The sequence below is a fragment of the Henckelia pumila genome, chromosome 1 (assembly GCF_033568475.1).
Source record: "Henckelia pumila isolate YLH828 chromosome 1, ASM3356847v2, whole genome shotgun sequence".
In the NCBI taxonomy this organism is placed as follows: Eukaryota; Viridiplantae; Streptophyta; class Magnoliopsida; order Lamiales; family Gesneriaceae; genus Henckelia; species Henckelia pumila.
In genome coordinates this window covers 9,697,464-9,723,811 of record NC_133120.1, presented here as the reverse complement: position 1 = coordinate 9,723,811, position 26,348 = coordinate 9,697,464, and positions in this window count along the sequence as shown.

Sequence of the window (26,348 nt, the reverse complement as noted above, 5' to 3'; positions counted from 1 at the left end):
ACGTTTAAATTCATTCAACTCATCTTGCATAGCAATAATCCATGAATCATCTAATAAAGCATCATCAATGTACTTAGGTTCAACATGCGAAACAAAAGCAAGATGATTGCAGATATTATTAAGTGAAGAGCGAGTGGCTACTCCCTTCGAAGGACTTCCAATGATAAGATCTATAGGATGATCTTTGTGAAGAGTCCAATCCTTCGGAAGTGGTGTTTCCTCAACAAAAACATCTATTTCATTTAAGCATAAGGAGGCCATTTCTTCTTCAAGTAATTCTACATCATTGTTAGTATTACGAGAAACTATAGACATAGATTCATCAAATACAACATGCATTGATTCTTCAACAAGTAAAGTGCGTTTATTAAATAATTTAAAAGCCTTACTCGTAGTAGAATACCCAAGAAAAATACCTTTGTCGGATTTGGCATCAAATTTGTCAAGGTTGTCCTTACCATTATTATGAATGAAGCATTTTGAACCAAAAGCCCGAAAGTATGAAATGTTAGGCTTTCTCCCTCTCCATAATTCATATGGAGTTTTATTGAGAATTGGCCTTATTGATACACGATTGATAATGTAACAGCAAGTGTTCATTGCTTCAGCCCAAAAATATTTTGGTAGAGAATGCTCACATATCATGGTCCTCGCAATCTCCACAAGTGTCCTATTTTTCCTCTCAACGACCCCGTTTTGTTGAGGAGTCATAGGACAAGAAAAATTGTGACCGATGCCTTTCTCTTCACAAAAATTTGTAAAACTCTCATTTTGAAATTCAGTTCCGTGGTCACTACGGATATGTTTGATAGAAAGATTTTTCTCATTCTCAACAAGTTTGACAAAAGTTTTAAAATAATCAAAGGCATCATTTTTGTGGGCTAAAAACAATGTCCATGTGTAACGTGAGAAATCATCCACAATGACAAATGCATAAAGCTTCCCTCCTAGGCTAGCGTTCCTCGAGGGACCACATAGATCTAGGTGAAGAAGTTCAAGGGGCATAGAAGTTGATACAAAATTTTTTCTTTTAAAAGATTTCCTTGTGTGTTTGCCAAGTTGACACGCATCACAAACAGAATCTAATTTTAAATTGATTTTTGGCATACCAACAACTAAATCAAGTTTAGAAAGTTTTTCTATGGTACTAGGACCAACATGACCTAGTCTTATATGCCAAAGAATGTTGTCATCAACATTCAAGGATACAAGGCTTTTAATATTTGATAAAGATAAATTATTTAAAGAAACCTTGTATACATTTTCACTTTTATATCCTTTGAAATTTATGGATTTGTCAGATGTGAGTGATATAGTGCAGTGTTGGGGAGTGAACTTGACTTCATAACCTCTATCGCACAATTGACTTATGCTTAGTAGATTATGCTTAAGTCCTTTTACTAGGAGTACATCATCAATCAAGCAGGATTTAGAAATACCTATTGAGCCGATTCCTTCGATAACTCCTTTGCTGTTGTCTCCAAAGGTGACAGATCCCTTCTCCTTTGGTTTGATCGATTGGAGTAGCTCCTTGTTCCCCGTCATATGTATAGAACATCCACTGTCTAGATACCATATGCTAGGAAGAACAGTTTTCCTATTTCCCTACAAGAATTTGATTTTGGTACCCTTTAGTTCTTTTGGGTCCACAGTGTTAGAAAAGAGAGATACAAAATAGACTTCTAAGAGTTCAGTCTCTCATAGCAACATCATCGCCACTTTCTAAGAGTGCTCCCAGTATTAGGTAGGGCTATGGCCTCTTTAAAAACCTATTTCCTTGGACAGAACAACGTTCATCAGGAAGACCAGTAGCAAGTCAAGGCAGTTTAAACCGGTCTATGATGAACTCCCTTAGATCATGATCTCATAATGCCAACTGATGAGTTGTTAAGTACTCTTAGGCCTCCATTTCATATAACTCTTTTGATCATATTGAAATCTTAAAGATCTACATTTATGTCTAGCATGACCTATTTTACAACAATAAGAGCATGTAGGAGGTGATCTCATTTTTGCTTTAGCAATGAGGCTAGTAAAGTCTATTGATTTCTTACCGTACCCTATTCCACCCTTATCAAAACTACATTTCTGCATGCTAAGTATATTATTCAATTTATTACTACTAACATTGAACTTATCAAAAGATTTTTCTAAGTCAGCTATGTCATCCTTTAATCTTAGGTTTTCATGCTCCTTAGTTTCTAATTCAAGTTTGAGGTTTCTATTTTCCTTTCTAAATGATTTAGCCATATCAAACATATGTTTATATGCATGTAATAATTCATCATAGGAAGGTACGTCGTCATCGTCGTCAGAGACGATGTCATCACTCTTAGCCATGAGGTAGATGTTGGCTTCCTCCTCGTCATCATTGCTATCGCTCCAAGTGGCTATGAGTGCTTTCTTCTTTCCCTTGTCAACTTTCTTCTTGAGAGTACACTCATTTGCATAGTGGCCTTGTTGTTAATAGTTGTAGCATGTTACTTCTTTTTCCGTCTTCTTTTTGAAGTTGTTTCCTCGCATAAATCTTTTGAATTTTCTTGCGAAAAGTGCCATATCATCATCATCTTCTTCTTCTTTGGATTGGCTAGATAAAGCAATCCCCTTTGCCTTGATATCTTCTTTCTTTATTTCCTTCCTTGTAGACAATTCCAAATCATGGGTTTTTAGAGTCCCATGGAGTTGATCAAGGTCATAGGAAGCGGTGTTGCCTTTGTTGGATTCTATGATGGCCGTCCTCTTTGCATCTCACTCCTTGGGTAAGCGCGTAGAGCTCTCCTCCACACTTGCTTGGTTGGATATTGTTCTCCAAGTTGGGCTAGCTCATTGATGATTTGAGAGAGCCTTCGGAACATGGTATCAACATCCTCACTAGCCTCCATCTCAAATGTCTCGTATTTGAGTTGAAGTAGATCGATCTTTGTCTCCATGACTTGATTGGTTCCTTCGTGACATATCTCCAATTTATCCCAAATCTCTTTTGTGGATGAGCACATCGAGATCCGGTTGTACTTGTTCATACCTAAGGAACAATGAAGAATATTCATAGCTTTAGCTTTTTGAGTTATCAATTTCATATCCTCCTTTGAAAAGTCGTCCATTCCCTTAGGAATTTTGACTCCCTCAACCTCTTTCGTAGGTATGTAGGGACCTTTCACAGTTACTTTCGAAAGGTCATAATCTATGGATTGGATATATAGGGACATTCGATTTTTCCAGTATCCATAGTTTATGCCGTTGAAAAGAGGAGGACGATTGGTTGATTGCCCTTGAGCATAATCGCTAGCTAGATTTTCCATAGAGCCTTTTTGAAAATATTTTATAAAAAGGTGGCTCTGATACCACTTGTTAGAACCTAATGGGAGGGGGATTTAGGTTCTATTGGCAACTTTAGAAATTTAAAGCAATTATGCTAGTACGCAAGCGGAAGACTTAAGGCAATTAATAATAAGTGCGGTAAATAAATGCGTAATGTAGATAAAGCAGTAAAAGGGATTAGAGATTTTTATGGAAGTTCGACGATAAATCGTCTACGTCTCCCCTTCTTGGTTAAGATCGATTAACCTAGGATCCATTTAGTACTTCAATGTCTTGGCCTTGATGGCTCCAAGGATAGCCGTACAACTCAACACGATCACCGCGCCGATACAACTCAATACTTGGCCTTAAGGGCTCCAAGGATAGCCACAACACTCGTATAATACACTTGGCTTCACACACAAGTGTTTACAACAATCGAGTAACCAACTCACAAAATATTACAAACAACCCTCGATTTTGAATAAAACGCTCAACTATCACTTGAATACTTTGAAAGAGAAGATGTTGCTTGCAATGAGATATGAGAGTGAATTGGTGAGTTCAAATGACTTCAAATGGCATGTATTTATAGCTGAAAATTCGGGCAGGTTCGTTGCGTCCGTTCGGGCCATCGTTGCATCCGTTCGGCGCACATTAAATTCTTCCGGCATTGGTGACAAACGTTGCGTCCATTCGTAGGTTCATTGCATCCGTTCGGCGCATTGCGGCTTTTTTCGGATGACTTTTTTCCTTAAAAATTGGATCGTGTTCTTGACAAGGAACGTTGCGTTCGTTCCTAGGTTCGTTGCGTCCGTTCGGCATAATTCAGACTGCGCAACAAACTTCAAAAATTTATATCTAATAATCCGTCCGTCGGATCGACTTAAAATTTGGACTGTAGCTTTAGAATATCCTGAATTTCATTGTGAACGGTGAAGATTGGATTTGGAAGCTTCAAACGATTCCAGTATTTTCTGAAGTTACTTCATCATATTTTTTCTTCATGTTCTTCGTGGCACTTTTTAAAAATTCATAACTCCAAATTCGTCCGTTGGATTGACCTGAGATTTGAACCATAGCTTTTGAGCATCCTAAAATTTAATATTACAGGTGGAGATCGAAATTGGATGACTCAAACATGCTCAGTAATTTTCGCAATGTTCTTCTCCATAATAATGTTTATAATAATCTAATCTACAAAGTCTTACTTTAAACGATTAGAAATAATAACCTAGTTTTGTAATTATCAAAACAAGATAAGTTATCGCGTTAAAAACATTAATCTCATTTAAGAGATTTGTATGCGTTTAAGGCGTAACAAAAGCTACTCAACTGAACTGGTTAACAAAAACTGAATCAAGACATTCAACTGGATAATAATCAACTGATGGAAATTAGTTGAGAAATTCAATATTTAAGTCAAGGATGATTGGTCAAAGCCAACTACCTTTTGGATAAATTCTTTCCCATAAAATGTCATTCTGCCACTACAACATCGCATCAGTTTTAGTACAAATGTAAGAAACTTTTTACGTTGAGAAAATATAAAGAAACATATATTTTGTATAGATTTTTTTGAATCATTCTACTGTTACACTCGTATCTATAAATAGGAATCCAATTCAGTTGAAGAAAGTTTTTGGCTTAATAATAACTTTGCTATCGTATTAGAATTCAACTAACAATCACTTTAAGAGAGTTCAATCTTACAATTGAAGACCATACTCAAGCCGAAGAACACTAGAACGAGCATAGAGTCTGTATAATAACTTTAGGATCGTATTGTGCCAAGTGTTGTGTTGTAATCACAGGGTTGTAAAGTCAGTCAAGGACTAACTAGTTGAGTTGTAACGACATCAATCGAGGACTGAATTCTTGAGTTAAGTCTAGGAGTCTCAGTTTTAGAAAGTTGGGTAAATACTAGCTGAGGTGGGGTGTTGCAAATTTCTTGTAATAGTCAAGGTCCTCTAGTGATATCCTTCTGAGGATGAATAAGAGGTGACTTAGGAGCAGTTAAGTCTCTGAACATCTAGAAATATATCTTGTCATAATTTAATTATCGCATTACTTATTCAGTCAAGCCATATTGTTACTTTGAAATCTATCTGTCAACCTCATTCCTCACTTATCTAGTTTGTTTATTGATATAGACACACGAGAAAGAAGTTGCTCTGTTGCCAACCCAACTAAATTCAGTTTTGAGAATAGAAAAAAAAAAATCAAACGTATGTATTCACTCCCCCCGGGCTTACACACATTATTCAATCCAAAAACAAGTTTAAAGACCCAATTGATCTCAACATTTTTGAATTGTATAACTGATATGGTACAAATTTGATTATAGGCTTGTATACTCGGTTGTTCACCTAGACCTGACCTATAGAGGTACGTAAGTACTGGCTGAGATATCCATCTGAGTATGCATTCTTATGCATTGAATTTTATCTACCATGAGATGCATGTAGTACTGTTAATATATTACACGTTCATGTATCACGTTGAGTCGGATCTCCTTTGAGATAGCCATATTTAGTAGGGTTGCTCAGCCCTAGTTTTTGGACGATTGGATATCATGAGTCACAGTGGTCGATGGGTCGGGAGGGTTGTGATGTTTCCAATACAATACAGATCCACGCCCGGATGATTGTGCTAGTTATCAATATGGGTATTTCCGAATTTGTACTACGCACGCTGGCTTCTCCAGTTTGAGCATGAGTTTTCCTTGTTGATCCAATTACCAAATTCACATCATATGCATGCATATATAGTTTTGTATACTCATATTTATTGTATTAGATGTTAGCGCTCACGTTCTTGCTTTCATCTTGGACACCCCATTTTGCGGGGTAGACCTTAGGTCTATGACGTGTGCAAGAGAGAGTCCTGAAGTGAGGGGCAGCGCGGTTGAGACTCCAATAATTTGGTCCAGTTTTTTTTAACTTGGTTGTATTATGATACACTGATTTCGATTTGGTTGTACTTTAACAAGTATTTTAGATTGATGGTTTCAAATTAGGTTTTTATGTATTCAAGTTCCCGCTGATTTATCTGATTATTGTTATTTAAGATTTAATTGCATGCTTAAGTTTTGATTATTAGGTGATTCCGGAGCGGGTCACTACGATAACTGAAACGAAAAACGATTTTTATGTATGTCACTTGATGTTCAAGTTTACAACTCAAGAATTCAACTAAAATGCAAATACATCTAAAGCAAAGTCTGGACGTTCTGTACGCATGTGGATTTCAAGCTCCCAAGTGGCTTTTTTGGTATGTTTGCACTGCAACTTGAAAAAGACGAGAGGAATTGCCTTATTCCGCAACACTTTATCCTTTCGGCCTAAGATGTGAGCCATCCTCTATATACAAGAAAAATCAAAGTCAAACTTAACTTAAGAACATATAGGATATGGATCTTTTCATCTACATATCATCTCAACATGGAAACAAAAACATGTCATGAATAATAGACAGATACGGTTGAAAAGCAAGCTTGTAAGTTGTAAGCCAAATATCCAACGCTTTCCAAAATGTCAAACAAATCAAAAAATCTCGGAGATAACTTACCCTTGATTCCCAATCTAAAATCTTTCAAAAAGGCGATACTTTTAGAAATACTTTTTCCCCTGACTGTAACTGTAGGAATCTTTGCTGGGTATTTGCATAATTAAATATCCTGTGCAGTCTTGATTATTTTATTTATCACAACAACCTTGTCGATAGTTTTCTATACTAAATTTGGTCCCTCTACCTGTCTCTCTCCAACTTTCAACCAAAACAATTGAGTACGAAATCGATGTATGTATGATAAGTGCATTTTATGCACTTAATTTACATATGATTTGACTTGGTTTTTGTGAATTATCGAGTGGATTTTATGCATATTTGTTGTTGCTTTTGTGATATGCAAGGATTGGAGGAAAAATACCGAGAAGAGTCAAAAAAAGGAATTACAAAGCTGCAATTTTAAAAAATTACTAGAGCTGCTAGAGTCAACCAAATCCGATCTCCACCGTAAAAAATAAAGTTCAAATGTTTTAAAGTTGCTGTCAAAATTTCAGATCGATCTGACGGTTAGAACGTGAGATATGATTTTTTGAAAAATGTCGCGTGCTTGACACATGAAGCAGTAGAGCAAAATCGCAAGAAAAAAAGCGACTTTGTGCTTGTTGTTTGAAGAGGAATCGATCATGCACTATCCAAGAGGCAACTCTGCGCTTTCTTGTGAAAGAAAAGAGTGATTCAGCGCAAGAAATCTGCGATTCTGCGCTATCGGTTCGAGGGAATAGTGACTCTGCGCTACTGAAGAAGCGACTCTGCGCTACGCGGAAAAAAGGAAATTTTTTGATGTTCGCAAATTTGAAAAGGAAGATTTTGGGCTTTTCTTTGCGGGCTTTTGTGCATGTATAAAAGTAAAACATGAATATCAATACAAAGAGGAGCCGCATATACTTTTAGAGAAGGAATTACACGCACAAATCGGGAGATCAAGAGAGATTTAAAGGGCTGGAAATCTGCGCAACTTGAAGAGAAATCTGGAACAAATAATAAGATTGCGTCATCCGGACATGGCACTGAAACTTCGGATTTTTTATTCTTTACTTAAGCATTTAATTGTTGAATTGATGTTTAGTTTCAAAAACATGATTTATTTTTGCACTATTTTGATTATGAACTAAATTTCTAAGTCTAGAGGATGATATAGCTTGGTGTAAACAACTTCTACGACTTCTTGATTTTATGTGATTGAATTCTCTTCATTTAATTGTGTTTTGTAGAAATTATTGTCTTTTCAATTACTTGATCAATAATTGAATTTTCATATTGATTTGGAATCCGTCACTCGGGAGAGGAGATTTTGAATAAGATCATTAGAAAATGCATTTTTAACGTTTATATAGCTTGGGAGGGTGTATAACTTTAACAGAGTTTTTGAATGAACATAGTTTATCACATATCATTAAGCCTATATTTGTAATAGGGATATTAAAATCGAATCTTAATTAATGCATTTTATTTGTTACTCGGGAGAGAGAAATAAAAACAATTAAGCATTCAAGCTATTAAATGAAAGAAATTCATAAGAATTAATTAATTAGAAGTATTCGTTGTTGAAACAAAGTATAATCAAATCCTCTAGACATTTTTCTCTCATTGATAATCCTCTAAGTTGTCTGATTGGCTTGCTAGTTTTTATTATTTATTTAAGTTTGAAAACAAAATTCTATTTAATTTTTTAGATAAAACTTAGCCTATTCTAATTACAACTACTAATATTATTTTCAATGCTCACTTCTCGTGGGAACGATACTTTATTCACTCTATATTAAAATTTGAGAATCGTGCTCTTGCAAGAATAAAATATGCAACAATGTACAACACTTCAAACAGTGCCATACCGATACTAGGGTGATAACTGTTGTTGTATGCAAACTCAACCAGAAGTAGATGATCTTGCCAAGATGGCCCAAAATCCATCACACAGGATCGCAAAATGTTCTCCAGAGTGCGAACCGTTCTTTATACTTCTCATTATTATCTGGATGATAAGCAATACTCAAACTTTAGGTAGTACTCAAAGCACATGGGAAGTTGCCCCAAAACCTCGAAGTATAGCGAGGATCTATGCCAGTGACAATGCTCACAGGCACACCGTGTAACCATAAAATCTCATATATGTATAGACGAGCCATACAGCCTCTAGTAAATATCCTGATTATAGAGAATAAAATGTGCTGACTCGATGAGTCGATCCATCACAACCTAAATAGAATCACAGTTCCTCGTAGACAATGACAAGTGAGTCATGAAATCATTCGTGATATGCTTTCACTTTCACTTAAGAATTGGTAAACTCTGTAGAAATTCTCTAGGTCATCGGTGTTCTGCCTTGAACTGTTGACACATTAAGAACTTGTATACAAATTGGTAGATACTACGGTTCATGCCTTTCCACTATAAATGAGTCTTCAAATCTCAATACATCTTGTTACTCCTTGTGTCAACACTCAACTTGCTATGATAGGCTTGAGATAGAATCTACAATATTAAAATGTCATCATCAGGTCCTACAATACATCCATATAAACATAGTAATCCATAAGAGCGGAAGTGTAATCCCAATGTATCCCTATTGGCCAACCTAGTCAGTCATTGTGTCTTGGGGTCAGATATTTGTGTGTCACGGATATGAGAATACAAGACCGGATTATACAAAATTGAAAGAATATTGATGCTTGGTAGCGCTAAGTCGTGTCGCGCACAAATTACCCAACTTAATCACATAGTCACTAAAAATGTAGTAGTGTGAGTAGGGATCGTTCCCACGAGGAAAGGTAAATTTAATGCGTTCTAAATAAATAAAAAGGGATTTTGAAGTTGGACTAACTACTAAGAAATTTAAGCAATTAAATATTCAAATTATCATTATCATGCATGATTAAAAATTAAATTGGAGAAATCAATAAGAGACGAGACTTGGTATCAGTCGACTACACCCTTGATATTCATTCATTCAATCATCGATTCCCTAAAAATAATTAATCCTATTAAATATTCGCCATCGAAAATCAAATTCTTGTTTCACCATAATTTTAGTTAATTAGAAAACAGCATTCTAGATTAACTCTTACCAATAAATTAATCCAGATAACATCAATCTAGATTTAAATCCACGGTAGCATTCAAACTAGTAAAACTGACGAACCTAGACAACACAAACACCAGCGGTTGTATTTAGCCTAGTCAATAATTGATCCTAAAATTTAATAAATTCAACAGCAGAAAATATCAAACGTAGTTTCTTTGCAAATTAGTTAATTCAAACAATTACGGATTTGAATTCTAATTTAGCTATAGTTTGCAAAACAAAATCCTAAGATGGCCAATCCTAAAATCTCGCATACAAACATGAAATAAACCAGATCAAATATTGATACTTAACAAGAATTAAACATTACGAATCTCATCTCATGAATAAAATATATCAAGGTTTCGTCTCCCTCAACCAATTATTAAAACTTAGCCACAACGATTCATGAAAATTCAAGAATAATTCAAAGAAAAGAAAAAAACTTGAGAGAAAATTGAAGAACAAAACCTAGCCTCCAAGAGAGAGTCTCTAAATCTGATAATAAAATCCTCAAAAACGGAATTAAGAGTCTAATATAGCCTAGAGTCTAAAATAACAATGTTTCCAAAAATATAAAATTCTTCCCGGATAGCGACGCCCGCTCGATCGGTAAACATTGGCCGATCTAGAGAGCCAAAAATCCCAAGGCTACTGACTTCAAAACATGTGCGCCGCTCGATCGGTAAACTTCTGCAGATCGAGCGGCCAAAAATATCCGAGCCTACTGTCTTCATCATAAACACCCGCTCGATTGGTGAAAAGCTGCGGATCGAGCGGCCAAAATATTTCCAAAATTTCCAGCATTTCTATGACTCTAAAGTTCCTTTCAAATATCCGCAAAAATGCACAACCTAACCACAAAACCGAGAAACCAATTATGAAAACACGGAAAATGCAATATGAACAAAATGCAAAAAATAAAACACTTAAACAAATGCAAAACGACAACAAAATGACACTAACAAATGCAATAAAAACATAACTATCAAACTCCCCCACACTTAATCCTTACTCGCCCTCGAGTAAGTCATGCAAAACAAAATGAAAGAAAACAAACACATAAGTAAGGAGAATTATGCAATAATATATCCTCAGAGAAAACCACTTATATTTAAAACAAGTTCATAGCTACTCTCAATCATCAATGATACACCTTCAGTCGAATGCGAACGTGCGTGTGTGTCATGTTACCCCAGCTACATGCAACTTCAAAAGACAAAGTTTCAAGATTGTTCGCCGACCTATAACAATTCAGTGTAAGCCTCACCATCAAGAACTCTCCTCCCAAAAATCCTTCAACACAACACAACTGCCTTGAGAATAATTACGCACCGTCGGATTTTGCATCCGACATTTTTAAAAATTCCCAATAATTACCCGCAGACTTAGCTATAACTAGATAGGATTCGTATTTCAATCCCCTCGTCTATAGCCCGGATGGAACTACAATCCCATTAGGTCCGCAAACTTAACTATGAAATAGTGAATAGAATTTCATTCACATCTCACGCCCAGATGGAATTGTTATATATTTTTTTTCCAAATGAAAAACCCCATGTAATCCGCATACTTAGCCACAAACAAGATGAATAGGATTTCAAACATCTTGCTCGCAACCCGGATGGAGTTAATTGGTTTCCAAAAAACTGTTTTTCTTTTTCATAAAACAAAAAATTTAAAGGTGCGCCCAAGAAACTGTATGCCATATCATAAAAAATCATCAAGATTCAAGAACTATCAAATTCCACAAACACCTATTATCGTGCAATGGTTTAACAGTTATCCACAAAATCTAATACATCACTACACTTCACTGGTTAAACATGTGTGCTTAAGAATATTCAACAATCAACCTACGGTTTCTCATATCCCATCAAGAGTAAATTTTTTTCCAAAAATTCATAATTTTTCAATTATCTCATCATAGGCAGATAACTCATCCTCAACTTATGCATTTTGACAACATAAACGACAACAACAACAATACGATGCATAACAACACAAGAAAAATGCAATACAAACAAAGGAAACAAAATGCAAAAATGCATACAACGCAACCCCCCCACACTGAACCTAAGCATTGTCCTCAATGCATTACAAGAAAAAACATAAACAAACAACTAAACAGAATGAGATGCAAAAATTGAAAACGGAACTCCCCTGGTTTAACGGTCGGCGGAATTTTCCTCTTCAGCCTCCGGAGGAAGGACAGGAGCAGCATACTGGAACGGGAAAGGCGGCGGATATGGCAGAGCAGCCGGAACGGCATTTGGATCAAGACCAAAGTGCAATGTGACATTTCGCAATAAAGCATCCACAGCTTGCGAATTATGAGCCGCCACCGTATTATATGCATCCTGATGATGGGCGTAGGCAGTAAGCTCACGGATGGCATCGGCTTGAGAGCGACGAGGAGGTGGAGGCGGCCTTGGCGGGGCTGGCGGTTGTTGAAAGTGGACGTCCCTCATAAAATGCTTAACACGATACGCCCTCTTGGCTTCGATAAAAGCGGCGTCGAGTGGTTGCTTAGGCTGCAACCACTCTTCATCATTACGAATGACAACTCCGGCGCGTATGCATAGAAAAGAGATTATCATGGGAAAGTAGAGACCCACTGTGACATTATTGATCGACCGGTGGATCTCGCTATGAAGGACGCGCCCTACATTAATTGGCCATCCCATATCAAGCCCGTAAAGGAGGAGAGCGCGCTCAAGATTGACCTCGCTAGAATGTAATATCGGCATCAGACGCTGAGTCACAAAATCATACCAAGAAGCCGGAAGCACACGTAAAAAACGCTCCTTGAAATTCACTACGAAAACTAGGTCAATCCACATAGCTCCAGGTTAAGCCAGTTGGTCAAGCAACTCATCCAAATCTGGGTCGATTTTCAGGCTTTGATAGAAAGAATCATCCACCTCTGGGATTTCAAATAAAGCATTCAACTCATGGGGTAAAAAAGAAATCAGTTTCCCCCTAACAACCGCCTTGCTATCCGTCCTCTTCGCCGCATTAGCATAAAATTCGCGAACAATCGGTACTACAGCGGGGGGAGGTTGCTCGCAGAATTTTTTCCAACCCCGCTCTTGAATCATCCCAAAAATTTAACTATCGCCCAATTCTAACTCAAAGCCGCGTTCAGGAATGGGGGAACGATTTACCTTGGCGATGATGTAACGATCACGAGCGGCGTCATTGACAAAGAGCCCGGTGAATTCGGCATAAGAGCGTGCGGCGGCTCAAGAAGATGACTCGCCTTGAATGCGGGTTCATTTAGGTCCTATGGAAAAGTAAGAAGATGATACAGATAGTAAAGATGCAATACGTCGAACACCTGACGTGCGACAAAATCCCGATAGATCCTTGAAGAAACGTGAGATAAACAAGCAAAGAACAAAGTCCGGTAAAGGTGCCTGAGAGTATGGATGGCCTGAGAAAGGTGATCTGCGACGAGGAGAAATTCCGTGAGAGGCTGACTGGCGGCGTGAGCAATTTCCCGAAGAGAGAGGAGGCCGGAAAAGATGATCGTGCCCGGAGAGTCGTGGTGTTGCCTCCGAGAAATTCCCTGCGGATTAAGAGAAAGCACAATGAATCATACGAGAGAAATTGGTAGAAAGGGTTTTGGGGATTTAGGGATTTGGTACGAAAGAGGGGTGAGATGGGATAGAATGAAAGAGGGGAGAAGGGAAATCTGCGTTTAAATTAGTGTAAAAAGCATGTCGCTCGATCGGCAAGATGTTGCAGATCGAGAGACAACAAAAGGCCCAACTCACTGCCTGAACAAAAACGCTCTCGCTCGATCTGCAAGATGTTGCCGATCGAGTGAGAAAAAAAAACAACTTACTGCCTCGAATTGAAAGAGCGTTCTCTCGATCGGTAAGATGTTGCCGATCGAGCGAGCCAAAAAGAATATTTTTGGTTTTTTCAAAATTTCGGAAAAACAAAAAAAAACTGGGAAATAAAATTATAATTAAGGGAAAAGAAACGAAAAACCACTGGGTTGCCTCCCAGTCAGTGCTAAATTTTCAGTCAGTCTATAGCTCGACTGCACGCCGTGATTTAGTCGACATGTGGCGGAGCATCAAGAGTGATATCATGCTCGCTTTCTCCGACATGTTCTTGGACTCCTTCATAATAGTGTTTAAGCCGGTGGCCATTCACCTTGAATGTTTTGGATGTGTCCAAGCTTTGAATTTCGACTGCACCATGAGAAAAGACATTAGTTACAACAAACGGTCCATTCCAACGCGAACGTAACTTACATGAAAACAACCGAAGTTGGGAATGATAGAGCAAAAATTTCTGACCGAGTTCGAAGTGCCGTCTAGAGATCATCTTTTCGTGGAAAGCCTTTGTTTTGTCCTTGTAAATTTTGGAGCTGGCATAGGCATCATTGCGGATCTCTTCCAATTCTTGCAACTGCAGCTTTCGATGCTCGCCACTATCATCCATCTGCATGTTAAAGTTTTTTATAGCCCAATAGGCTCTATGCTCCAATTCCACCGGCAGATGACAAGGTTTTCCAAAAATTAGCCGATATGGAGACATTCCAATCGGTGTCTTGAATGCGGTTCTATATGCCCACAAGGCATCATCCAAACGCAAGCTCTAATCCTTTCTAGTAGGATTCACGGTCTTTTCTAGGATAGATTTGATCTCTCTGTTCGATACCTCAGCTTGACCGTTGGATTGTGGATGATATGTAGTGGAGATCCTGTGCGTCACATGGTAATTTTTAAGCAAACTCGCCACAGTTCGGTTGCAAAAGTGTGTACCTCTATCACTGATGAGGGCTTTCGGAATTCCAAACCTAGAGAAAAGGTTATGCTTGATAAACTCTGCAACAACTTTAGAATCGTCAGTACGGGTGGCCTTTGCTTCCACCCATTTCGAGACATAGTCCACATCAAGTAATATATAAATAAACACATATGAACTTGGAAAAGGTCCCATGAAGTCGATGCCCCAAACATCAAAGATCTCACAAACTAGAATAGGTTGTTGGGGCATCTCCTTTCGTTGGGAGATGTTACCTGTCTTTTGGCATTGAGCGCACGACTTACAGAACAGGTATGCGTCTCGAAATAAGGAAGGCCAAAAAAATCCGCTGTCCAACACCTTTCTTGATGTCCTTTTCACTCCAAAGTGGCCACCGCATGCATAAGAATGATAAAATGTGAGGATAGGGATTACCTCGCTCACGGGTACACATCGTCGTATGACTTGATCAGCGCAGTGTTTCCACAAGTATGGATCATCCCACACATAATAATTCGCATCGCTCCTCACCTTGTCCTTTTGCGCCCTTGAAAATTCAGAGGGAAACCCATTAGTAACTAAATAATTCACAATGTTTGCATACCAGGGTAATTCGGCACTTGCTGAAAATAATTGCTCATCAGGAAATTCTTCTCGCAAATTCAGCTCCTCATCAACATGAACTAGGCGACTCAAGTGGTTAGCAACTTGATTCTCGGTCCCTCTTTTGTCTTTAATTTCCACATCAAATTCGCTCATAAGTAGTATCCATCGGATCAGCCTTGGCTTTGTCTCCTTCTTCGCCATCAGAAAACGAAGAGCTGCATGATCAGAGTAAACAATAACTTTAGCACCAAGTAAATAAGAGCAAAATTTTTATAATGCAAAGACCACAGCTAAAAGCTCCTTTTCAGTGGTGGAGTAGTTTCGTTTGGCATCGTTCAGGATACGCGAAGCGTAGTATATAGCATGCGATGCTTTTCCAACTTTTTGTCCTAAAATAGCACCAATTGCGTAGTCACTGGCAGGACACATGATCTCGAATGGCTTGCTTTAATCCGGTGGCTGGATTATTGGTGCAGATGTCAAGGAATCTTTGAGTTGATCAAAAGATTTTTTTCATTGTGCATCAAACTCAAATGGAACATCTTTTTGCAACAGCTTGCACATGGGGGATGCGATCTTGGCGAAGTCCTGAATGTATCTCCTGTAGAAACCTGCATGGCCAAGAAAAGAACGCACTTTCCGCACACATGTGGGATAAGGGAGAGACTGAATGATATCAATTTTAGCCTTATCTACCTCTATTCCCTTAGATGAAACGACATGACCCAATACAACACCTTGCCTAACCATAAAATGACATTTTTCAGAATTTAAAACCAAGTTGGTTTCGACGCACCTTTTAAGGACAAGTGCAAGGTTAGACAGACAATTTTCAAATGAATCACCATAGACAGTAAATTCATCCGTGAAAACTTCTAAGATATGCTCAATGAAGTCCGAAAAAATACTAACCATACACCGTTGGAAAGTGGCCGGTGCATTGCAAAGTCCAAAGGGCATTTGTCGGTACGCAAAGGTGCCAAACGGACATGTGAATGTCGTCTTTTCCCGATCCTCTGGCGCAATACCAATCTGAAAATAACCAAAATATCCATCAAGAAAACAATAATAAGGATGACATGCTAAACGTTCAATCATTTGATCAATAAATGGCAAATGAAAGTGATCCTTTCGGGTTCCCGCATTTAACTTCCTATAATCTATACAAACCCTCCACCCGTTTTGAATGCGGGTGGGAACCAATTCATCATCCTTGTTTTTCACCACAGTTATCCCGGTTTTCTTGGGTACTACTTGTACTGGGCTGACCCACTGACTGTCAGAAATTGGGTAGATGACTCCAACTTCAAGTAGTTTCAAAATTTCAGCCTTGACCACCTTCATCATCGGTGGATTCAACTTCCTCTGCGGTTGACGTGAGGGATTTGCTCCATCCTCCATCAAAATTTTGTGCATGCATGTGGACGGGCTAATTCCCTTGATGTCTGCTATAGTCCACCCAATAGCAGTCTTGTGCTCTTGTAGTACTTTGACTAGTTGTTCCTCTTGGTCGGCTTCCAAACTATTGGAGATTATGACTGGTAATGTTTCTCCTTCACCAAGGAAAACATACTTAAGATGGGTTGGAAGTGTCTTTAGCTCGACCACTGGTGCCTGAAAAATAGATGGAAGACGCCTAGTGTTAGAGATTGGTAAAGATATGTAAGAGACATTACCTGACTGAGATAGCTCAGGCAAACTATTCAGAATTTCCTCCATCTCCTTCACTTCCTCGCTGAATCCAATTCCATCATCCTGCTGAATGGGTGCAATAATAGCCACCTCTAGATCATCTTTTCCTGCATGCTCACAATAATCTTGTGCCAAGTAATCCAAAATATCAACAGAAAATACACAATCATCACTATCAGGAAATTTCATGGCATCATAAATATTAAGTTTCACAACCTCGCCATCAAATTCCATAGTAAGTGTGCCACTGTGAACATCAATTTTAGTCTTGGACGTTTTCAAGAATAATCTGCCTAACAAAATAGGACTATTATGATCACCATTTTCCATGTCTAGCACATAAAAATTTGCAGGAAATACTAATTCATTTACTTGCACTAACACATCCTCCACTACTCCCCTAGGGTAAGCATTAGACCTATCCGCTAACTGAATAACAATTCCAGTTTTGTTCAATGAACCAAGTTTCAAGGATGCATAGATAGAATATGGCATAATATTGATTGATGCTCCTAGATCCAACATGGCCTTCTCAAGTCTAACATTCCCTATAGTGCATGGGATAGAAAACATACCTGGATCCTTGCATTTTACGGGCAATTTTCGTTGGATCACAGCAGATACGTTCTCACCAAGTTCCACTTTTTGACAACCCTTCAGTGTCTTCTTCCTCTTTGTTGTGCACAATTCCTTCAAGAACTTTGCGTATCGAGGTACCTGCTTAATGGCATCTAACAACGAAATATTCACCTCACATCTACGAAAAGTTTCATAAATATCCTTTATCCCTTCATTTTTCTAGACTCCTTAAGTGCTAATGGAAAAGGAGCAACAGGCTTATATTCAGAAAGGGGAGGAAACTTACCTCTTGGTGCTTCTTCCATAGATGCTTCTCCATCAGTCTCCTTCGGTTCTTCTTGTGGATTCTCCTTGGTTGAAGCCTCCACTTATTTTTCCTTGATCTTCAACTCCTTCCCATTCCTTAGAGTGATTGCACTTGCGTTTTATCTGAAAGAGTGGGTGCCCGGTTAGCCAACTTGTGGCTAAGGGCTTTTATGACTCTATGTATAAACAATCTTTGTTTAATATAATTTACATTAATTAATGGCATTTTCTTTATCTTTCTTCATATTGTTATATTGTGATATACTATTGTTGTTTTGATAAAGACCTTGAATATACTATAGTGTAAGTAAGATGAGATAGTGAATAAAGAGAGATCACTATTATGAAACACATCTTATAGTCACTGTATATTCTAAACAGTTCCTAGTCAATTGAGCCATCCGCTAATAAGGATAAGGATCGCTCGAGATTGAGACTAGCATTTGTGATGACAAGTACCACGTTTCATTGGTAATGGACATGGAGATGTTCAAAGCATGCAAATGGATATTCATATGATGAATGATCGAATTATCCTTTTCGGACTTTCCAAGTGGTTATTATTATTTGAGTGGATAAGTCCGCGGTTTTGGTTGTACACCATTAGTCCTTACTACTTGAAACATCATTGAGGCTCTATATGCTAGTACTGTACTTTGACTCGTTTACCGACTCTATTGGGGTCATCAGGTGTCGGGATTGGGTACAGTTACGACACATATAGGAGCCGATGCTTTGTTGTCAAGGATTCACCACATACTTGCGAGTGTGGATATCCTATGCGATCTGAGGAGATATTAGTGTGACGAATCTCTGGCCAGAGTACATGATGTGTTTTAGGTTACTCGGTTTCCTAGTAGCACATGCGATGTCACTATTTGATCTTCAAGATGCATTGCATAGTTATCGAATCTCGAACGACTCTCAATGCACCAATGGTTGTTGATTCGATCGGGATATATGGATGAAGAAACCGTACTGTATGCTAACCAAAATATACTGGTTCTTGCAGGCACTATCAGTGATACCTAGGGAATCATGGGGCGATGTTGCTAGGCGCTCTTACCATGATTCGATGGGTAAGTCGGAAATTGTTGTTCCGAGTCACAAGGAGTTGTGAGCCCACGGCTAGCTGTATCCCTGAACCATTGAGGGTCACACAAGTAATGGATTACTAAACTCCGTTGAGATAGTTAAATTTAAAGAGTTAAATTTAATGAAAGAGAAGTTGGACTTCTTAACTAAAGGGAGTGGAATTTCCTAAAATGACATATGGATGGGCATTTTTGGAAATCACTGAATTCGGATTCAGAAAAAGTATCTTGACTTTAAAAGATGCAGAAATGGTTTTTGTGCACATTGGTGAAATCAGTTTATCAATCGGAGTCATGATGAATTTTATATTAATTTCTATAATAACAGGCTTGGCTTGTTGGGCTTAAGTTATGGATTATGGGCCCTAAGGAGTTAGAGTCCTAATATAATTATAACTTAATCTAGTCTAGAAATTATCTATAAATATAGGTGTAGTGTTCGAAAATTAGATGTATTCCATCCTTGAAATTTTCGAAAATCACTTATAATATTCTAAGGGAATTTTCGAAATTCTCTTCTCCTTTTTGAGATAATTCAGGCTGTGAATTTTGTGAAAAATTACATTCTGAATTGACAGATCAAATCTGTTTATTCTCTTCGATAAACATCTGATTGATTTATAGTGCAATCAATCAGAAGGTTTTAGTTTTTATGTTCGTGGTCCTAATTCCAGAGATTGATCGAGCAAGTCATCGGTTCCCGGGATTTACAAGAAGAGCAGATTAAATTCTGTTGGAGTCCATAATCAAGCCTTAGCTTGAAGAGGTAAAAATATTTAATTATGAATTTATATTTTTACTTGTAAGATTTTAATCGTTTGGATTTGATATCCACGATATGAAATCGTTCCATATCGAAAAATAAAATTTTTAAACTTTCGCTGCTCCGGGTATCACATCCGTGTGATCAGAGAACGCGTGTTCCAACATTATCTTGGGTTTGGAATGGTCTGAGATGGTAAAGCATTGGAGTGTTGTGCTTCCAGCTTATTGATGGCGGTGGCGAGCTGTCCCATCTGGGTATTCAAGTTTTGAATACTTGTTCTGGTTTCCTGTTGAAAAGCTACAGTGTTAGTAGCAAGATCCTTAACGATATTTTCAAGAAACTCACCTGGGTTTGGAATTTGAGGGCGCTGCTGCTGTTGAGGATACGGCGGCCTATAAATTTGATTGTGCGGTGGTGCTTGAGGCCCCGATTGATTTGCTTGAGGGTTTCCATATCTCAGATTCGGATGATCCTTCCAACTAGGATTGTATGTGTTGGAATTAGGATCATATTTCCGCTGTGGTGGTCCAGTAAATCCTCCAGTAGCATTGACCTGTTCAACCGAATCTTCTTGAAGTGTGGGACACATATCAGTAGCGTGTCCCACTGCAGCACAAATTCCACATGCCTTTGCAGTCTGTCCATTCCCTACAGCCATCTGACGCACAAGAGACGTCAATTCAATTAATTGTTGCTCAAGGAAAGAGACATTTACCTCGTTCTTCTTCTTTTGTACATGCTCATTCCTGATGGTGCCAAATTGTTGAGAATTGGCAGCCATATTCTCTATCAGATTCCTCGCTTGTACCGGAGTTTTATCTACAAAAACTCCTCCACTAGCTGCGTCTAGCATACTCCTGTCATGAGGTAACAAACCTTCATAGAAAAATTGTATTAATTGATTTTCACTTATCTGGTGTTGCGGACAGCTAGCACAAAGCTTCTTGAACCGCTCCCAGTATTCATACAGTGATTCCCTGGAGTATTGCTTGATTCCATAGATTTCTTTCCGGATGTTCGCAGCTCTAGAGGCTGGAAAGTATTTCTCCAGGAAAGTTCTTTTCATCTCTATCCAAGTCGTGATAGACCCAAAGGGCAAGTAGTATAGTCAATCCTTAGCAGCACTCTTCAAAGAGAAAGAAAAAGCTCTCAGCTGAATCTGCTCCTTTGTCACTCCATGGGGTTTCATACTCGTACACACCACATGGAATTCCATCAAGTGTTTATTCGGATCCTCACCTGAAAGACCATGAAAGGAAGGTAGTAAGTGAATTAATCCAGACTTAAGCTCAAAAGTAGCATTATTTTCTAATGTAGGAAAAGTAATGCATAAAGGTTGTTGATTGGGATCAGGAGTGCCCAATTATCTAAGACTCAGGTTAGCATTGGCAGCCATCTCTTCTTCTGGAAAAGCAGCTCGAGCAGCAGCTTCTTGTTGTTGCCTACAGAGCTCTCTCCTTCGCCTATGAAAAGTTTTTTCAATCTCCGGATCGTAGAGAAAGTCTTCTTCAGCAAGATCACCTGAAAGCATGAACTAGAGAGAACTAAAAACAAAGAAAAGAGAAGAGAGTGAGATTAAACAAAATAAAACAAAAAGAAAAAGAACACAAAAAATTAACACTGTTCCCCGGCAACGGTGCCAAAATTTGGTAGCGCTAAGTCGTGTCGCGCCCAAATTACACAACTCAATCAGATAATTACTAAAAATGTAGTAGTGTGAGTAGGGATCGTTTCCACGAGGAAAGGTAAATTTAATGCGTTCCAAATAAATAAAAAGGGATTTTGATGTTGGATTAACTACTAAGAAATTTAAGCAATTAAATATTCAAATTATCACTATCATGCAAGATTAAAAATTAAACTGGAGAAATCAATAAGAGACGAAACTTGGTATCAGTCTACTATACCCTTGATATTCATTCATTCAATCATCGATTCCATAAAAATAATTAATCCTATTAAATATTCGCCATCGAAAATCAAATTTCTGTTTCACATTAATTTTAGTTAATTAGAAAACATCATTCTAGATTAACCCTTACCAAAAAATTAACCCAGATAACAGCAATCTAAATTTAAATCCACGGTAGCATTCAAACTAGTAAAACTGACGAACCTAGACAACACAAACACCAGCGGTTGTATTTAGCCTAGTCAATAATTGATCCTACAATTTAATAAATTCAACAGCAGAAAATATTAGTTGCTTTGCAAATTAGTTCATTCAAACAATTACGGATTTGAATTCTAATTTAGATATAGTTTGCAAAACAAAATCCTAAGATGGCCATTCCTAAAATCTCGCATACAAACATGAAATAAACCAGATCAAATATTGATACTTAACAAGAATTAAACATTACGAATCTCATCTCTTGAATAAAATATATCAAGGTTTCGTCTCCCTCAAACAAGTATTAAAACTTACCCACAACGATTCATGAAAATTCAAGAATAATTCAAAGAAAAGAAGAAAACTTGAGAGAAAATTAAAGAACAAAACCTAGCCTCCAAGAGAGAGTCTCTAAATCTGATAATAAAATCCTCAAAAATGGAATTAAGAGTCTAATAAAGCCTAGAGTCTAAAATAACAAAGTTTCCAAAAATATAAAATTCTTCCCGGATAGCGACGCCCGCTCGATCGGTAAACATTGGCCGATCGAGCGAGCCAAAAATCCCAAGGCTACTGACTTCAAAACATGCGCACCGCTCGATCGGTAAACTTCTGCAGATCGAGCGGCCAAAAATATCCGAGCCTATTGTCTTCATCATAAAGCACCCGCTCGATCGGTGAAAAGCTGCGGATCGAGCGGCCAAAATATTTCCGAAATTTCCAGCATTTCTATGACTCCAAAGTTCCTTCCAAATATCCGCAAAAATGCACAACCTAACCACAAAACCGAGAAACCAATTATGCAAACACGGAAAATGCAATATGAACAAAATGCAAAAATAAAACACGTAAACAAATGCAAAATGACAACAAAATGACACTAACAAATGCAATAAAAACATAACTATAAATTCTCTCCATCACTTTCTTATGATTGAAAATATACCTCGAGGAACAACAATCCTGAATGACATTGGATACAACACATCTCTTAAGTGCAGATAATCTCACTTTATGACTCAGAACATCCACGGTGAAATTATTAGAGCCAAGATGATACTTCATCTCTTAGTCATAATGCTTCAGTAGATCCATATAGCGACGTTTTATCATGTTCATCTCAGTCTGAGTGAACAAATGTTGGGATCAAAACAGTTGTTGGGATAACCCTTTGAAAGACTTACCTTCGCGAGTTTTTCACAGTTCACTTGATAAATTCATTTTTTATGAGCAGTTGATGTTAAGAAACCAACTCTATTATTTCTCGCGTGTCAATGTTAATTGGACAACAAAGATATGTGCGGAAGAAGGTCAAATAACAGATAGAACAATGACAAATGAAGCTTGACATAAATGTAAATAACACCAAGATATTTATTGATGTTCAGAGACTTAACTACTCAAACGTCTCCCCTTCTTCCACAAGGGAAGGATTCACTAGAAGACTTTGGCTTATACAACGTCTTGTATACAACTCATTTAGATCGTAGGACTTACCCTCTGCCTAGACCGGAACTCCTAAAACACCACAAAGTTAAGCCACCATGTCCTAACAATCAAAATATAGTAATGATTGAATCCGTAGGCTCAAACAAATATATCAACTCCTTTGTAAACAAATAGGCAGTTGAGAGGTTGATTCTTTGCCATCGATGATCCTCAACGATCATATGTACTTCTTGTATATCTGGGCTTGATGAGCAGATAAGATATGTAGATTCAAAGTGCTCGGAGAGATAGTTTATGTTCTTTTTATTTTGTTTTAGTATCTCCGTGTGTATCCTTAGCACTTTTAAGCTTTTTCTCTCATATTTATAATCATCTTAGCAATGTCCATATTCATCGTAAATGCATGTCTTTAATGTCTAGATCTTCAATAATTCTTTATGACAACCTTTAATGAAGTTTCTCGTTCTTCAATAAGAATGTCGAGATTAGAAACGGTCTTTATATTTGAAATATGTCTTGGATCAGTCATTTGATGAGCTTTGATTTATCTGATCAATTTTCCTTAGCAGTCTTGATACTTGAACTGTTTCATCATAATATTGGACTGAAATTCATGAATAAGAACTGAACTGTTAATTCTGAACTTTTTGAACTGCAAACAGTTGGACTTCTTGTATAAACTTATTGTCTCGACTGCTTGTCTTCAGTTGCATATGTTTTGACAAATACCAAAACTTTTACCCAAAATTTCCCTCTTTTTGTTATGTGTCTAAACTAAGCATTTCTTTGTGCCTTTGAAATATTCTCTTTTGAACATCAGAATATTTTCTTGCAATCCCCCCTTAATGTGATAAGCAATGTCTTCAACTATTTCTCTTTACAGTTCACTTCAATTTCTTGATTTTTGGAATATTATTATGTATCTTCGATTTCTGTAAATTCATTAAAAATATCATTGTAACTCTTCACATACTCTAAATCAGTCTATAAATAGACATGATGTAGTACCTAAAACCTAATCTACTAAATTGCATGCATTAAATTTAATAAATATTAGGATTATTATTTTTAGGTTTAATTGATTTAAATTCTTTATGTGAATTATGTGTTAATAAAATATTTTATTGATTATTCAAATGATTTTATTGTACATTTTAAATTATTTTAATATTTTTAAGGTTTAAGCTTTCACATTTAAAAGATTTTGATTGTTTAGTTTATTCATTTAAATGATTTTAACTGTTTAGCTTATTTGTTTAAATATTTTTTAGTGTCCAACTTATATATTTTAAATCATTTAAGTTTAACGATTAGTTATTTTAAATCATTTTTAAATGTCTAGATTATTTATTTAAATCCTTTTTAATTGTCCAAATCATTTTAAAAATTTTTATTTCCGCATGTGCATCTATTTAAATTATTTTAAACATTAGTCTAGACTGTTTAAATTATTTTAATCGTTCTGTCTATTATTTAAATATTTTATTTATCGTTGTGACATCAAAACATTTAAGTATTGAAAATTTAGCATTTTCAAACCCGGTAAATAGAATTTAAGTATTTAACTCTTGAACATTCAAATTTGAGTATTTGCGAAATTTGGGCCTAACATTTTACTCGCGTCATATTAAAATACTGCATATTATATATTTTGCATTAATTTCTTACACAATTAAAGATATGTGTTGACCCGGCCCAAAAGGATTTTCACCTGGCCAAATTGCATCGGCCCATTAAAGCCCGTTACTCAACCCATTTCCTTCTTCCCCTTCCTCAAGCTTCAACCGATCGCATTTCTTTTTCCCTGATTCCTCTCCATTTTTCTCTAAAGCGATCGGCACTCTCATTTCTTCCTCAGCCTTCGGCCACCGCCAGCTGCTCGGTTCCCGGAAAGGTCTCCCTCCAGCCGAGCTGAATAATCTTTTTCCCCTTTCCTGAGCTCGGCTTCCAGCTATCGAGATTTCCCCATTTATGATCTCTCTCGGTTAGGCAAGATTTATGGGTTTCTTTTGCCACTAAGTAGATTATTACGTTGTGTGCTTGTTTATCTTGCTTGCATTTCAAATATCTGTAATTTAGGAAGCTTGCTCGATTTTTCTGAATATGCGATGGCTTGTTCGAGTTTCTGTTCTCTCTTTTGTTGGTCGTTCAAAAATTTCAGACTACATTTGGGGTGTCGTGTAGTGGCCCATATCCAAAACTAATGATTAATGAGTAATTAATCGTATAATCATGTTGATACTAGGTAAAACATGATTAAGAAATTCCAGATAAATTAACGGACTTCGGAAATGGTCCAGAGGGTCCCAAGACTCGAGAAGGATTGGAGCCACCGATCCAGGATCGGAGCTTCCGATCTTGGTGAGTTCGGAACCACGTCGGAAGCAAGGAGATCGGAGCTTCCGATCGACCGTCGGTGACAGGTGTGTGGTTGCATGTGGATGGGATTGACGTGTGGCATCGGAGTTTCCGATCGGAGGAACGGAGCTTCCGATCTACACGTTCGGAGCTTCCGATCTAGGAACGGAGCTTCCGATCGATGCCTATAAATATGAGGTCCGATCTCCTCATTTCTTGCCAATTCCGAGTTCCTCTCCTTCGACTGCAAGGCTCTATTTAGGGCTTTGGGGTACTCTTATTTTAGAGTTGGAGTAGGGAACATATTTTAGTATAGTCAGACAGTGTCTAACACAGTAGCGGAGCAGTGCTCGAAGCTGTGGAGCTGCATCAGGGGTGTACCCCTAGTTGCGGGATAGTCGCCATCAGTGGGCTGACGACGGACGCAGGTATAGCTATGGTCTCCTTAAATTATTTAGGAGTATGCAATAGCTTAGTTAAGGCTTTTAGAGCTTATTGAATGATGCATGGGTATTTGTATTGTAGACTTGATGATAGGCTTGGAACCTAGAGTGGGACTACTAGGACTGCCTTAGAAAGGTACGTAAGTACTGACTGAGATTGCCAGCGGATATGCATGCTTATATGTTGCATTTATGTGTTTGCATGTTATTATTGTTATGCGGCATGTGCATATCATCTTGTGCTTGTACA